Below are 18,243 nucleotides of genomic sequence, written 5' to 3'. Positions count from 1 at the left end.
CACCCTCCCTTAGGATGTGAGCTCGTATGAGTAGGGCCCCTCCCCCCTCCTGTCTCCATACCTGTTCTTCTATTCCATTTTCGCTCATATGTCTGCCCGGAGTTCTGAAGTATTGGTACTTTGTGTTTATTGCTCTGTACTATGTCACCCTGTATGGTCTCCTGTTTCTACTATGTACGGCGCTGCGGAAACCTTGTGGCGCCTAACAAATAAACGATAATAATATATATATATATATATATATATATATATATATATATATATATATATATAGTGGCAAGAGCCTACTACTGCAGAAGCACATGCGAACAACTTCTTCCTTTTTATGTAGTTTTATTGTCAGTATGGTAAATGTTTTGACACCATACAGATTTCACAGCAATTCTTGGAGACCCTAAACGCTAGCTAGACATAGCTCAGCTCTCTCAAGACCAGCCAGCTTCCCCAGCGTTGGTCTCCGTGCACAAATGATACAAACAAGCTTTTATACCTGATACTCCTCCCCCAGCCTTAGTTTGATGGACAGGTGACACACCCACCTTCTCTTTAAAAGGAAACGCCCATCCCTGGCTCTGTTTGCACTAACAGACACACCCTGTCAGTTTGCTGAGAGGAAGGATTTCAAATCATGTAAGTTTAACCAAACTTAAACTATTGCTTTTCATACATAAGTCTTTACATTCAATCTAGGTGCATTACTGCACAAATGTTTTACTCTACTTCCCTGCTTTCTCTGCATATTGCCATCTAAATGCCTATTTTTGTTACATATCCCTCCCCCTAGCGTCTCCAAGTAGGGGGACGCGGACTTTGCGAGGAGCGCATATTTTCGTGACAACGCATCTGCATTTTTGTGTAGAATCCCAGGTCTATGTTCTACTGAGAACTTGAAAGGTTGCAGTGCCAAGAACCAGCGGGTTACCTTGACATTTACCTCCCGGTTGTTATGCATCCATCTCAATGGTGCATGGTCTGTTATTAAGGTGAACTCTCTGCCTAGGAGATAATAGCGCAGACCTTCTGAAGCCAATTTTATGGCGAGACATTCTTTCTCCACAGTGGCATATTTTTGTTCCCTTGGAAGCAACTTACTACTTAGGTACAGGACAGGATTTTCTACTCCATTCTTCTCCTGTGACAAGACTGCACCTAAGCCAACACCAGAAGCATCAGTTTGGAGGAAGAACCTCCGGGTAAAATCTGGTGCTTGTAGAACTGGAGAGGAACAAAGAGCTAACTGAAGATCAGACCAGGTGGTTTCTGCAGAGTCAGACCAGGTTAATCTATCTGGACAAATTTTTTTTAACATGTCCGTAAGTGGAGCAGCTCTAGTGGCGAAGTGGCTTACAAACCGCCTGTAGCAACCTACTAAGCCTAAAAAGGTTCTTAACTGCGACTTTTTTTCTGGTCTTGCCCAATTTTTGACTGCCTCCACTTAGTCTAGCTTGGGTTTTACATGCCCTCGACCAACAATGTACCCCAAATATTTGGCTTCTCTCATGGCTATGGCACATTTCTCTGGGTTAGCTGTTAACCCTGCTGACTTTAACGAAGCTAAGACCGCCTCAACTTTGGCTAAATGTGATCCCCAGTCTGGGGTATAAATCACTATATCATCCAAGTAAGCGGCTGCATAAGCTGTGTGAGGTCGTAGCAATTTATTCATGGCCCTTTGGAAGGTGGCAGGTGCCCCATGCAACCCAAAGGGTAGGACTTTATATTTATAGAGACCATCAGGGGTGGAAAATGCAGCCTTTGGCTTGGCCGTGGAAGTCAGGGGAACTTGCCAATAACCCTTTGTTAGATCAAGGGTTGTCAAATAATTGCTCCAGCAAGATTTTCCACTAGTTCATCCACACATGGCATCGGATAGGCATCAAACTGCGACATACTGTTTAGGCACCTAAAGTCATTGTAGAACCTAATTGTCCCATTGGGTTTTGGGACAAGCACAATGGGACTATTCCACTCACTAGTGGACTCTTCAATCAAATCTAACTGGAGCATCTTCTCGACCTCTTCTCTCACGTCCACCCGTCTGGCTTCTGGAATACGATACGGCTTCTGCTTTACAATGACTCCTGGCGCAGTGACAATGTCGTGTTCGATTAAGGTAGTGCGCCCAGGAATGGAAGAGGAGACATCCCTGTTCCGGTGAATCATTTCTTCAGTCTGTTGTCTCTGCTGAATGGACAAAGCTGGCTCTATGGGCACTTCAGACTTTTCAATGGCAGTGCTCACTACCTGAGGAGATGTTTCCATATCATGCCAAGGTTTAAGGAGGTTAACATGATATATTTGCTCCTCCCTTCTCCTACCTAACTGGCGGACTCTGTAATTGACAGGACCGACAGCCTCTAGAACTTCATATTGACCCTGCCAATGGGCAAAAAGTTTGCTTTCCTGGGTGGGAACCAAGACGAGGACCTTGTCCCCAGGCTTGAAAGATCGAACTACAGCACTTTTATCCTAACTTTTTCTCGGTCATTCCTAAACCTCTTTTACATGTTGCTGCACAATGGGCCCTATCTTTCCTAGCCTCTCATACATTTGGGACACAAATTGTACCAGATTTGGCTCCCTGGGACCTTGCTGCTCCCACCCTTCTTTTAACATATCCAAGATACCCCTGGTCTGTCTCTCAAACAATAACTCAAAGGAACTAAACCCTGTTGAAGCTTGAGGTACCTCACGGATGGCAAACATCAAATAGGGAATAAGAGTGTCCCAATCTTTTTTCTCTTGAGCCACTGCTTTCCTGAGCATGTGTTTTAATGTGTGTTTAAAGCGTTCCACCAAGCCATCTGTTTGTGGATGGTATACAGAGGTGTGAAGCGCCGTAACCCCTAGCAATTGGCACATGTCCTTCATCAGTTTAGACATGAATTGAGTACCCTGATCTGTGAGAATTTCTTTGAGTATTCCCAAGCGTGTAAACATCAATACAAGTTCCTTACTATGGTGCTGGACTTTATGTTTCGTAGGGGAATTGCCTCTGGATACCTGGTTGCATAGTCAAGCACCAATAGTATATATTGGTGCCCACGTGCAAATTTTTCCAGTGGCCCCACAAGGTCCATAGCTATCCATTTAAAGGGAACTTGTACTATTGGTATTGGAATGAAAGGTGCCCTGTACATGGGTTTGGGACAGGTTCTCTGACAAATGGGACAAGACCGGCAATACTTTTTCACTGCCATGTGTACACCGGCCCAGTAAAACCTAAGCAGAACTCGTTCCCATGTTTTATCCTCCCCTAGGTGTCCCCCACAGACATGTGTGTGTGCTGCTTTTAACACTAGGGGTACATGGACCTGAGGGACCATTAATTGTTCTACTTTTCCCCCCTGTACATTAGCAACTCTATACAGAAAATTATTTTTAACAATAAAATATGGTATACCTTCTGCAGGCTGGGCGGCTTTCGCTACCCCATTTACCTCAGTCACACTTTTAAAAGCATGTTCTAAAGTGGCATCATTAAGTTGGTCTCGAGCAAAGTCCTGCAAAGGAAACAAAATTGGTATTGTGGACCAGTCCGTATCCTCACTGACAGGCGGGGTGGGCTCATCTGCGACATCACCGACCAATGCTAGTTTGGACTGTCCATGTTTCCCCGCAGGTGGATGCTTTTGTGGAACGCCTGCTGTGACTCCCAGGATGGCATTCCGGTTTGGCGGTTCCCAAAGATCGATGTCCAGATGTTGTGGATTCTTAGGCGGTTCCTTTAAGACCGGGCTTCCGACCGTTGCATCAGCGGCCGCATGTCCGGCCGGATCTACTCATCATTAAACAGTGCGAAATCTCGCCCCAAAATGAGTGGATATGGGAGTTTAGGTGCTATGGCAGCTACCACCATAACAGTTTTGTCTTTGAGTGTGACTGGTACTATTGTTCTTTCATACTCCTCTGTCGTGCCATGTACGCAAAGAACCTTCACCTTGGGCAACCGAGAAGTTATGGTTTTGGGTAAGGCAGAGCTGGAAACCAATGAGAGTTCACTCCCCGAGTCAACCAAGGACAGAACAAGGTTTTGGTTGATTAGCACAGTCACTCGGAAACAAACAAGGACTTCCTGATGTGGGATTCATGGTAAAACAGCTTGGAAATGCAGGCCCAATATGTGCCACGGAACAGTCCATGGGTTCCTGTAGTTTAGGACACTCTGCCTTAAAATGGCCTGGCTCACCACATTCAAAACACTTCAGATTAGACAGCTTTGCACCTGGCCCTCTGTACGTAGCAGTTTTGCCATTGGGCCCTGTAGCAAAGAGTGTCAAACCTGGCTTTTGGCGTGGCAGCGGCTTTGGCACAAATGCAGGTTCTTTAGTCATTTGCTGTAGTGCACAAAACCTTTCTACCACGGTGGCAAGCTCTTCATAAGTTTGTGGGTCTGATTGCAGCACCCACCTTTGCAAATTGCGGTTCAGTCCCCGGATGCAGTGAGCTATCGCCAGAACTTCAATAATCTGAGAAGGCGAATTCTCCTCAGGCTGCAGCCATTTCTTTAAAATTTTAGAAAGCTCAGCCACTTGCGCTCTGACCGGTTTATCTTTATCATAGCGCCATTGATGATCACGCTGGGCTCGGCCTGGCCTGGAAACTCCAATGCGAGCCAATATCTCAGACTTGAGGCACAAATAATCAGAGGCCCGTTCCTCATCTAGATCCATATAAGCTCGCTGAGCTTCACCAGTCAGATATGGCGCCAGTCTCTCAGTCCAATCTTTAGGAGGCCATTTTGCCCTTTTTGCAAGTCTCTCAAAGGACACCAGATATGCTTCTATGTCATCACCTGGCGACATTTTCTGGAGAACAGGACCAGGTGGTTCATTTCTGTCATGCCTCACCTGGCTTAACTCTTCCCCTAAGTGCCTTGTTTTTTTCACCTGCGCCTCAGCAACTCATAGCATCTGAGCTTGCTGCTGTTGCTGCGCAGGGGCCACATTCACAAGGGTTCTCAGTAATTCCTCCATGTTGACATCTGCGCGGGTTGGATAGCGGAAACTTGCTTCCCGGAGTATCCCATCCCTGGCTCTGTTTGCACTAACAGACACACCCTGTCTGTTTGCTGAGAGGAAGGATTTCAAATCATGTAAGTTTAACCAAACTTAAACTATTGCTTTTCATACATAAGTCTTTACATTCAATCTAGGTGCATTACTGCACAAATGTTTTACTCTACTTCCCTGCTTTCTCTGCATATTGCCAGCTAAATGCCTCCTTTTGTTACAATATATATATATATATATATATATATATATAGACAAATAATACTTAGGAATCAAGATAGGCAGCTCCTTAACTCTGCAACACTTAGTTGCCAGTGTCAAATCTAAAAATAGAAAACAGCAAAAAACAAAAAAACTAACAAGCGGGAAACAACACAAAAAAGGAGAACAGAAGTGCAATACATAGTGTAGTAACATAAAGTACACAGTCAGAAAACTATAAAGTGCTAAGTGGACTCGTACCAGCATGTAAATAATAATGAGCCTATCTGAAATCTTAATGGTGGAGTCCTCAGTGACAGATTCGCCAAACTTTTATGTTCCAAACAGCAGTCCAATAGGAGCCAGAAATGATTTGGAGATGCCTTTTCCCACAGCTGCAGTGCTTGTCTGCTGTAAGATATATATATATATATATATATATATATATATATATATATATATATATATATATATTTATTTATTTATTTCATTACTACTCCCACAGGAAACCATCACCTATACCCTGTGGCATTTGGAGTCTCTAAAAAAAGCTAATGAATTCCTATTAGTGACAGTAATAATATACAAGTTAATGGGCTAAACATATAATAAAATTAATTATAATAAAAATCATTAAGTATTCTTATATCCCACAGAAAGCCTTAAGTGACACAGTTGTGTTTTAGATTATTTCTAATTTTCTGTATTTGACTTGTACATGTAAAAGAGGGGTAAGAAAAACAATGTTAGCTGCAGACTTTCTTTCCTTTCTTGACAGAATAAATGTGACAGACGCAGGCTGTCCCCATTTTTGAAAACAAAACACATTGCAGTGTAATTTGAAAACCTTACACAGAACTCACTGCATCATGGGTTGATTTACTAGAGAATAAAAACCTGTAATTCTCAACACATATTAATAATCTCATTAACATGCAGCAATAATCCATTCACAGTAAATTGTTTTAACTAAAAGCTCTAGATATAATTTGAATAAAAGACTATTCATGTTGTATATGTTTATCTTAACAGTATCCAGTGTTGCTGCTTGACAGACATAAATCTGCAGTTTAATATTTAATAAGTGTTACTAGAATCTAGCATTATTAAAAAGTAAAAATAAATAAAAAAAAAACATAGTTTAGGACCTTTCATAATTTGCAAGATATTTTAACTCTCATGTATTTACCATATGTACATGATGTATAAATTCATAAGTCCCTCCCTAAAACAGAACAATTACTATATGCTTTATGCTATGTCTCTACAAAAAATAGGAAAACAAAGTCCCAAAACAGCTTTGACAGTATGTAAAAATTTTCTACAATATTAAACTGCAAGTTTCATCAGATTTCAAGATGTTTGTGTGGGTTTCCTCTGTTGCTCCGGTTTCCTACCGCATTCCAAAAACATATTGGTAGGTTAGTTGTCTGCTGATAAAATCAATCCTATTGTGTCAGATTAAGCACTAATTCAAAATGCTGAAAAAATTTAAACTGAATTAGCCTTTATTTGGTAATGTCCCAAGGGAATTTTTGAATTTTTTTGTATTTACATATAACATGATTATTGTGTCAATATTGTTTCACTTTTCTCAGCATTAAAAAAAAGACATATTTTTATATGTATTTTACCTGCTGTCATTTACAGTTTACCCCATCTTTTGTCCCGAAGTTGTGAGACACAATTCATTTAAGTAAGAAAACTTACTCAATTCCTTGCCTAAGTTCCTTAATGAATCAGGCCCATAGTATCAATGATACAATAATTTGTTGGTGGGAGCATAATGGAATGAGTTTCGATGGCCAATAAAGGCTAATTCAGATTGTATCTTGCAATTGTTGGCATTCTCCTCAATCCTCAAGCAGATAGAGCTGGATGTAGTGCGTTCCCTGATCTCAGATCATTCCTCTCTATTTATTGATCTACCTATGTCAGAGTCCCAAGCCTCTTCGTTGGGGTACCTGTAGGGCAGCCAGGCAGAGCAAATTCAGCATAAAGTGCGGAGACCAAACGTTTACTAGAGACCTGTCTCATGCAGAGTCTTTCAAACATAGAGAAAGGTCTTGATAGTAAACAGGGCTCTGGAGATGCATGAAAGTTCTTATTTGTAAAAACTGACAAAAGTTCAGAGTAGTATGGGGATCAGAAAATTGAGGAAATGTACGCAATCGAGTTATATCGCTAAGGAATCTGATGCCACCAGCCAACCACAGAGCGGAAAACATGGAGTCTATACATGAGATAAAGGCAGGGTTGTCAAAGATAGGGTTAGTGGAGAGGGGTATGAAGTAAGCACTTAGGGCTAGATTTACTAAGCTGCGGGTTTGAAAAAGTGGGGATGTTGCTTATACCAACCAATCAGATTCTAGCTTTTATTTATTTAGTACCTTCTACAAAATGGCAGCTAGAATCTGATTGGTTGCTATAGGCAACATCCCCACTTTTTCAAACCCGCAGCTTAGTAAATCTAGCCCTTAGACTTTGTTAATATAGTCCCAAACCGACAGGGAGAACGCAACCACTAGTCTTCACCTGCATGGGTCGACATGAGGGGGCTAGCTATAAGTTTGAAGGACAATGTAGGGAGATTAGTGCAATCTGCCTCTAATTAAACTCGTACTTTTGACGGAGAAGCTATGTTCTACTGGAACCAATAGTAATTTTTTGTCTTCTGTGGGATAGATGGTTTTGCTGTTTTTTTTTTCTGAAAAGGATGTTAATAGATTTCTTTTGCTGAAAGCTTATAGGGCCATCTTGGCACAGTCAAGTAACTGGACATCTTTAAAGAACATTTCCATTTTTAGTAAAATCTATAAAGCAAAGATAATCCCTAAGGTATTTTCATGTTAAAATCAGCCCACAGTGAAGTAGTGCAGATAATGGTGTGCTGTACTTAGTAAAATATCTTAAGTTCTCATGCCTCTACTAAATAAGGAGACAGGAAGGAATTGACAGAAATTAGGATTCTCTTGATAAAACATAATGAAACATATGGTGATATTCTAAATATTGTTAAAACACACAATTGGTTTAAGAAACTGACTAAGCAAATTACTTGATACAGAGAGGACTTTATTAATGATAAAAGAGCCAAGTTCCAAAAGCTGACTTTTAAAATATAAGGAACACATGGTATATTGATGGATATGGGCTGAAAGTGCTAATAAATCTTGTGCTAATAATGTGGTAATAAATAGTATGTAATGTATGTAAAGTACTGTTCAGTGGAAGAACATGCATTACTATAATGTCTTAGCTTTATTTCATCTTACATAAAATCTGAGCTTTCCAGGAAACGTTCACTGAAAGGACAAGATATATACAATGTTTAATCCTCAGAGTATATATTATCTTATTATTAGTAGTGGTTTGTTCAATGCTAACCAATACATTGGCACAGCTATGGGATCTAATATAGGTTCATCTTTTGCTAAATTCCTTATGTATGCTTTTGAAAGAAGAAGTATTTTTCTTTCTCTAATTGCACCTAATGCGCTGCTGTCCTGCATGTATATTGATGATCTCACAGGATCTTGCACAGACTAGTCCGACAAAATTACTATAAAAACTGACCAACAAACAATACACTACCTAAATGTTCTGGAACCATCAGCCATTTAGTCATAAATAGAGTATGACCCTTCACAATTCATGAGGATAAAAAGAATTGTAGGTTATAGTATTGAATGTAGCAATCTATGGATGATATGTGACAAATTTATTGAGAAAGTGTATTTCCTTATAGGTAGATATTGTGCAATATTGATATTGAATTCCAAAGAAAGAATGTTGAGCAATACTACTTTTGGTAACTGGGCATTGCAAATTAACTGTCCAAAAGAAAAAAGATTGAAGAATCATATTCTTGCTCATCTTTATTATAAAGTGCCCATGTAGTAGGGTATAAGTGCAAAATGGACTAACCATTTAAAAAAGAATCGCTAAACACTGGTCAAGTATTTAGCAGGCTTATAGTAATCAGACTAGTCAGTTTTTAGCATATGTACACAGTGTCCCTTATAAGAGATGTGTGCCCATCAAGCAAGTACATAAACCAGTGAGATGGGGCAATACAAGTAATTTACTCCTAAAATGTGAATGCCATCTAGAGTGTGTAATGGCCAATCTTTGTTGGGCATTACACAAACACACTATAGCATATATTTCTCCCAAGTCCCAGGAATTCATCAATTAACCAAACTTGTCCAAACATTTTCTACATGCTATAATAGTAAGTTATAGGCATAGTTAATTATAAACCCCAATTCATACATAACAAATTATTCAATAGAACGATACATGCAACATTTAACTACATATTATAGCAATAGTTTTGACCTGAACTTTAGACACCAAAATTATGATGCAGGAAAAATAACAGTACCAGGGATTTTTGGAAAAGATCAAACCAATTAATTTATTGTTAAAGACAAAAATATAAACATTAAAAGAGTACATATAATTCTTATGGATCAATCAAACAACAGTCATTATGCCTTAAGATGGCTTCACACTGTACGTTTACTCAGTTTCTTATACTGACATTTTGTTTATTCACGCATGGTCTGATGCAGAATCAAATATAAGTAAGGAAAAAGTAAAAGGCACTTCTCATACTCAAAATATTTGTCTGCTACATATCCTATATATGGGTTAAGATCAATAGTAAAACATGTAAGTTAAAAAGGAAATTAAAATATTTAATACCAATAATTTTAAAGAGAAAGCCTTTCTTTAGATTCCAAAACAATGAATGCAAGTATAATCATGTATGCAATTAAACCTTTCCTTATCCATACTGTCCATTCATGTTGGTTTCTGCCATTGGATATCATAATGCATCTGTTACTGATTACAATTGTGCTATTAAACCTGCACACATGTAAATACATTATGCTATCCTTGTGATAAACCATATATGAGAGACAATACTCAAAAATTATGCAATCGGTGTCCTCTCATAAGTTATGTATTCTAAGCAAAAAAGTGCTGCACATTTTGAACAATGTAAAAATACAATTATCCAGTTACAATCATGAGCTCTGGGGCCTCGGTGAGGTAGCAATAGAATGGGCAGTTGGACACTGGTCGTCAAGGGCATATTGTTTACAGTCTAACAAAGTATTCTGCCATTCTCAGGCTCTTAGTTGCTATGCTCCTTTCTGCACAACTGAGTAAATCATGTGCTCAGACAGTTCTTTATTTAATATGTATAATGGTGGTTAGAAGGCAAGAGCTCTATTTTAGTCATAACAACTACTTGGGTGTGTTTAAGGTGGAACCTCATATGTTAAAGAGCCAAAACTGGGGAGATGTTTTTAACATAGACTGTCATCTTGATAAAACACAGTCAGTCCAAAATGTCAATGCTACTATGTAATATTTGTTTTTATCCTCTATAAATGTCTAAACTCAAACAAAGCCATGTTAAGGTTCTTAAGAAAGATATGACTTTCCTAATGCATTTATGCTTGTGTTGGACCCTTCAACACCACCTCTTAGTTACCATAGCTTTAAGACATGTTGAAAACGTTATTCTAAATGTAAGGAGCATTCCATCAGTTGTAATACATTTCCTATTGCATATTCAGATGGGGAAGGCTTATATTGCCTCAATAAATACCATAATTTGCAATCCTATTAAGAAGCAATAATAATTTACTACGTAGTATTAGGTCCACCTATTGTACTGAACTGCTGATTGCAGTATTTTACACAACCTGTTGAGAAATAATGATTCCGCAGCGCTATACAGAGAACTCACTCACATCAGTCCCTGCCCCATTGGGGCTTACAGTCTAAATTCCCTAACACACACAGACAGACAGACAGACACACAGACTAGGGTCAATTTGTTTGCAGCCAATTAACCTATCAGTGTGTTTTCTTTTTGGAGTGTGGGAGGAAATCGGAGCACTCGGAGGATCTTTATATTTTTGTTTATCTTTACTAATTTTGCACAACAAATCTTGGCATACATTTGCTGAGGTTGTAATTGCACATCAGCACTTGTATGGAACTACCTACATGCTAGGATTTACACAACAGCTGGAGAGCAATAAACATAGAAACATACAATTTGCCGTCAGATAAGAACATCTTGACCCATCTAGTCTGCCCAATTTTTAACCTCAAACCCTATTTTATCTTTTAAGCTTTGTAAGTAAATCCCTATGTTTATCCCAAGCATGTTTAAATTTCTCTATGTATTAGCCTCTACCACCTCTGATGGGAGGCTATTCCATTTAGCCACTCCCCTTTCTGTGAAGTAGTTTTTCTTCAAATTTCCTTTGACCTACTTCTCTCCAGTGTCTGTGTATGTCCTCGTGTTCTAATTCTTCTCTTCATTTGAAGAATGTTTCCCTTGAAATATTTGAAAGTTTCTATCCTGTCCCCCAGTCCCTTTTCTGCTCCAAACTATATATATTAAGATATTTTAGTCTTTCCAGGTAAGTTTTGTGCTATAGATCATGCACCATTTTAGTTGCCCTTCTTTGTACAGTCTCTAATGTATTTCTATCCTTCTGGAGAAGTATTCAAGAAGAGGCCGTACCTGTGGCCTATACAGTGGCATTCAGGGCCATCTTTTCCATTCGGCACAATGGGCAGCTGCCCGGGGGCCCCGTAGGCACGGTTTTTAATGAGAATAAATAATCCTGCAAAAGAAAAAAACCTGCAAGGGTCACTGAGCAAGTACATCTATCTATCTCTATCTCTATATATCTATATCTGTATCTGTATCTGTATACATCTATATATCTATATCTATATCTATATCTAGATGCACTGCTTTGCCCGGGGGCCCATAATGTTGTTAAGATGGCCCTGTGGCATTACAACAAGTTGTCTAAGCCTACCCAGCAACACTAACAAGTGAGATGGGTAGGTCATAGCTCTGCCCTTCACTGAGCACCAGAAAGGGTAGTATAAAGTAAGCAGCAGACAACTGGGGCTTAGTATTCTGACCCACTCCCTGCTTAGCACACAAAGGAGTGAGACATTTTTATGACCTTAATTAATCTGGGAAGACTCCAACTTCCATGGGTTAAGAAGCTTGCTTAGTATTTTCCCTGTCCCAACATAACCCCTAAATGCAATTTTTTTTAAACCATCACAAAAAACCCAATGGCCATATTTTACTATTTCTGAAATCACATTTTAAAATTCAGCACAAAGACACAGCACATGTTACACTTGCAACTCAATATTGGTGAGAGTTATATAATATTTAATCAAATAAACAGTCCAGCACAAAAGCTTCACTCATGCTAAATTATATGTTAATTTTTCTACAAGTCTTTATTTTCAGACAGCCAAAGTTTCAATATGGAAATATTTTTTACAATTTAAAAAAAAATAAACTTGCCACTGTTTCTCTGCATTTCAAGTTTCAGAAGTTTACATGAAAAGTTTAGTTTCTAAAAATAGAGGATTATACCTGAACGTTTAATTATATTTTAATTATAGAAGACTTAATTGCAGTTCAAGGTGTGCAAGGGTGTGCAAAGGCTTACGCTGTTCTGCAAAACTAGCTGCACTTAGTATTAGGGCTTTGAATTTCTGGACCTCTTGTGCCTCAGGTCTTGTAGAATCAATTACATTTAAAAAAAAAAACCAATTGTGATTTACAGTATAATAGCTTTGCAGTAATTCCACACAAATAAAGTAACACCCAAGGATGGCATACCCATGGCTCCAGTACTGCAATGCATTAATACTGACTACTGTGCTTTCCATGCATTCCTCTATATTTTTACATTGCTAACATTGATTGCCTCCATTACAGCCAATCCTATACTAAACAGAAAAATATATATGAATCTTGTACGCTAAGACCAAATCCGTTTAACCATACATCAAAAAAACATATTAATAAAAGACCAATGCAAACCAAAGACATGAATTAAATATCTGATTAAATTACAATAGACAGCAGATAAACACTCACTGCTTGCAAATATATGAGATCACTGCTAATCCCCAAGAGAAATGAAAAATGACTAATGTAAAAGCGCTTAGTGTTTATCTAATATTAAACTATGCATAAATAATTGTAAAAAGTAAACAACGTATTAATATATCAAAGCAGATAAAAAACAATTTAAAAAACTAATTATAAAACAACAGTCATATAATATTAGAGCTGAATATCTAAAATGGCGAGTCACATTGCTCAAATAGTAATATACTGTTATGGACGCTAGCTAGTGATTTTGATAGAGACAGGACGCCCTCTTGTTTTCACCTGTTCCTCTGTTTTAGACCTCTCTGCGTCATGAAGGACATACTATGGCCTCACACTGATTTCTCTTATTTCCTCCTCTCAGAGCGATCTTCTCAGTACCCCTGTCTCTTGCAGGACACACAGCTCCTCGCTAAGCTTTTAGAGATGCAGATAGGTATGGTCACAAACATTTTCAATTTTTTGGGAGATAATCTCAAACTCTAAGGTCTGAACATAGTTCCCCAGTGAACTTTGTTCCCCAGTGAAATCTGCCCCCTCCCTAGTGATTTTGCGAAGAAGCCATTTATGCTGAAATCTGCCTTAAGCACTTAGCCCAATTGTTGGCACTAGAACAATATATCTTCAATCTAATCTGGTTTGTGCCTTTTTCTCATATTCTCTTATATAGCTCTTTTCACATTAGTAACTTCTTCCATTGGGATGGTGGTGATGTCCTTCTTAATATTCTGATATGCAAATGTTATGTGCTCTCTCTCTCAATATTTTGTCAATCCCATTTTATTACCTGGCACCATTGCACAAGGATTTCCTTCTTTTTTAATAAAACAGATTGTTTTATAAAACTCTGAAACTTCAGTAAAAATGTATTTGTGTTTTCCTTCCAAACTCCTTCTTTTCAATTATGACAGAACACACCACAGTATTAACACAGGCAAGTCCACAAAATCCTTTCCAGGTGTTCTCTTTCGCCATTTTTAAAACATTTACCGTATTTTCCGCACTATAAGGCGCACCTAAGAGCCTTAAATTTTCTCCAAAAACGGCCGTGCGCCTAATAATCCGGTGCACCTTATGTGTGCACTGAGTTCCCAAATCTGTTAAAATGTTGTTGTGCGACTTTGGTAAGCGCTCCGCTTGATTGACTGTTGGACCATTTCCTGGCTGACACAGGGATGTAATATGTACACTACGTATGCTGGTTTGTCTAAGGGCCCCCGAAAATGGCACCAGTGAAGAGACATGCCTACGAGGCACAATTCAAACTGCAGACCATCAGTTACGCGGTTGTAAATGGGAATAGAGCAGCTGCGAAATTCTCAACATAAATTAATCTATGGTTCGGAAGTGGAGGAAGCAAGAAAATGAACTGGGCCAAGTTAAGAAGACGAAACAGAGTTTCCGCGGGAACAAAGTGAGGTGGCCACAGTTAGAAGACCAACTTGAGCAATGGATTATTGAACAAAGAACAGCCGGGAGAAGCATCTCTATAGTCACCATTCGACAGAAGGCAACAACGATAGCACAAGACATGAGGATTGAACACTATCAAGGAGGTCCGGCTTGGTGCTTTCGTTTTATGAAAAGGCGTCATCTCTCCATCCGCGCAAGGACTACCGTGGCGCAGCAACTGCCAGCGGATTACAAAGAAAAACTCGCCATCTTCCGCACCTACTGCAGTAGCAAGATTACCGACAGAAAGATCCAGCCCAACCACATCACCAACGAGGTTCCCCACACTTTTGACATCCCCGTGGACCATATTGTGGAGAAAAAGGGGAACAGCACGGTATTGATACGCACAACGGGGCATGAGAAGTCGGCTTTCATTGTTGTTCTTGGTTGCCACGGTAATGGACAGCAACTACCACCTATGGTCATTTTTAAGAGGAAGAAGCTGCCAAAATAAAAGTTTCCAGCCGGAGTCATCGTTAGGGGCAATCAAAAGGGCTGGATGGATGAGGAGAAATTGAGAGAGTGGCTGAGAGAGGTGTATGTAAAGAGACCGGATGGTTTTTTCCATGCATCACCGTCCCTGTTGATCTGCGACTCCATGCGCGCCCATCTTACCGCTACTGTGAAAAACCAAGTGAAGCAAATTAATTTGGAGCTTGCTATCATTCCAGGAGGATTAACAAAATAACTCCATCCTCTGGACATTGGTGTAAACAGGGTGTTCAAAGTGAAGTTGCGAGCGGCGTGGGAGCGATGGATGACAGACGGCGAACACACCTTTACTAAGACTGGGAGGCAGCACCGGGCGAGTTGCGCCACCATATGTGAATGGATTGTGGATGCCTGGCCTAAGGTATCTGCCTTAATTGTTGACTGAGCTTTCGCGAAAGCCGGCATCATTGCTGAACAGCCACCTGACAACGAGACTGACTCCGACAATGATGAGAGGGAACTCGGCATGTTTGATGGCGAAATTGCCCAGCTGTTCAATTCAGACATAGAAGATGAGGAGTTTGATGGATTTGTGGGAGAAGATTAATTAAAAAATAATGTGAGTGTATTGTTAATAAAGTTCAACTCACTCACTGTTTTGCTTCCATTACCTTTTTTTTTGTAGACCGTATGTTTTAGCATGTGCCTTATAATACGGTGCACCTTATGTATGGGTTAAGTACAGAAAAAGACCCCGCAATTGAGACTGCGCCTTATAATCTGGTGCGCCTTATAGTGCGGAAAATACGGTACTTTCTTTTTAACAAAGCAGCGAACCTTTAAATGCAACAATACACAGATATATTGACTCTTCTGTCTCTCCAAAAACAAAATGTAGACTTGACATGTGCAATTTAACACTTTTGCTGCCTAGTTAAACTTCATCTTTTAAATCTTTATATATGCAGAAAACATGTTGTTTAAACAATTAACAACACACTTTGTCACTCACCACCACCCCCTCCCTGGGTTTAATAGTGGCACCCACATAATAATCTGCTTAACACTGTTGTTGTTCACAAAGCATCTGATATTATTGTTGCTGTAATTTTCACATAATGCTTGAACATGTGCAGAATTTTACATGCTCGTATTCTCCACTATATTGTGAGAGGAATTAGCTCAATGGTAGCAGCCTTTTGTTCAATGCCTAGTAAAACAAGAGAAGCACAAAAGTGTCTCCATTCACAAAAATCCAAGGTTAAACATAAAAGTACTTTTATTATTAGCTGTTTTGCATTAAAAAAAAACAATAAGCTGTCATGCCGATACCGTATACTTGCAGGAAACTCATCTTAAGAGGGATCACCACTCCTCGCTGTCCTCTAAGAAGTACCCCACGGTCTATTACACAAACTACACCTCCAAACGCCATGGGGTTGTGATTATGATACATAATTCAGTTCCCCTTGTGGTATCTAAGACCATTGCGGATGCAGAGGGTCGCTACCTCATCATACTGGGTAAGATTGGACCAATCCCGATAACTTTAATGACTATTTATGCCCCTAACACGGGTCACTCTAATTTTTTCCACACTATTTTTCGGGAACTGCACTCCCACCGCTCGGGTAGGGTGTTGCTGGGAGGTGACTTTAACACAATTCTTTCCCAAACTCTAGATCGCTCAACCGGGCCACTTTCAAGGGCACATACACATGGCTCTAAATCCTTAAACAAACATATTGTAGAGGCGGGCTTGTTTGACTCTTGGCGGGCCACATTCCCCTCTGCAAGAGATTACACATTTTACTCGCACCCCCATAACTCATACTCAAGAATTGATATGATTCTTTGCTGCCCACATCTTATGTCGTCATTGATCTCAGCAGATATTCTTTCCAACCCCTGGTCTGACCACTGGGCAACCAAGGCTACTTTTGATTTCGCGTCCACCGGAGGAGTGGGGGCAACATGGAAACTGAACGGAGCCCTTCTTAGGCTCCCTCTCTTTCAGAACCTTCTGAATGATAAGTTGGATGAATATTTTGAGATTAATACCACTGAGGATGTAAGCTTTTCCACCACATGGCAGGCACACAAAGCGGTTATCCGAGGAGAGATTATCAAATTTGCAGCAACCCGTAAAAAACAACGGTTGGCTCAGATTGAATTGCTTTCCTCGCAGATCCTCGCTCTCGAAATACAACATAAACAAACACATTCCGCCCAGTTATTAACCCAATTAACAAAAACGCGAGGGGAGCTTAGTCATCTTATAGCCGAAAAGACAGAAAAAAGCCTCCGTTGGGTAGGACAGAGGTTCTACGAAAAAAGTAATAAAGCAGATTCATTGTTGGCAAATAGTCTTAAAGCCAAAAGGCCTCTCAAACAATTAGTGGCATCCGTGATTCAAAGGGCATCCTGTCACACGACCCATGGGTTATCAATAAAACTTTTCGTTCCTTTTACGAAGCCTTGTACAGCCTTCCAACTCAGGGAGAGAACAACATAAGTAATCCTGATGTAGTTAATTACTTACGCTCATGTCACCTCCCAACTTTAAGTACGTCCAAAGCGGAGGAGTTGTCCGCAGAAATAACCGAAGAAGAGGTTAAATGTGCCCTCAGCTCGCAGAAACCTTCTAAAGCACCAGGCCCAGACGGCTTCATTATGGCCTATTACAAAACATTTGCCCCCAAATTACTCCCTAAACTAACTACTCTATTTAATGCGATACTACGGGGGGACACTTTTCACCCTGACTCAACCTCGTCTACTATCATAGTTTTACCAAAACCGGGTAAAGACCACACTGCATGCGCAAATTATCACCTCATTTCCCTCCTCAACACTGACGTGAAACTTTTTGCCAAAATCCTAGCTAACAGAATGAATGGAGTCTTGGCCGACCTCATAGACCCAGACCAGGTGGGATTTATTCCCAACAGACAGGCCCCGGATAACACTCGCAGAGTAATTGATTTAATTCATCATGTCAACTCAAATAAACTTCCCTCGCTACTCTTGGCCTTGGACGCGGAGAAAGCTTTCGACAGGGTTTCCTGGCCCTTTATGTTTTCCGCGTTAGAGGCTTTTGGATTCCGAAGCCATTTTGGCATTATACTATAATCCCACCTCACGAGTTATGACTAACGGCCAGGTTTCCAGTCATTT

Source organism: Mixophyes fleayi, chromosome 1, assembly GCF_038048845.1.
Source record: "Mixophyes fleayi isolate aMixFle1 chromosome 1, aMixFle1.hap1, whole genome shotgun sequence".
NCBI classification, from domain to species: domain Eukaryota; kingdom Metazoa; phylum Chordata; class Amphibia; order Anura; family Limnodynastidae; genus Mixophyes; species Mixophyes fleayi.
This window is presented reverse-complemented; position numbering follows the sequence as displayed.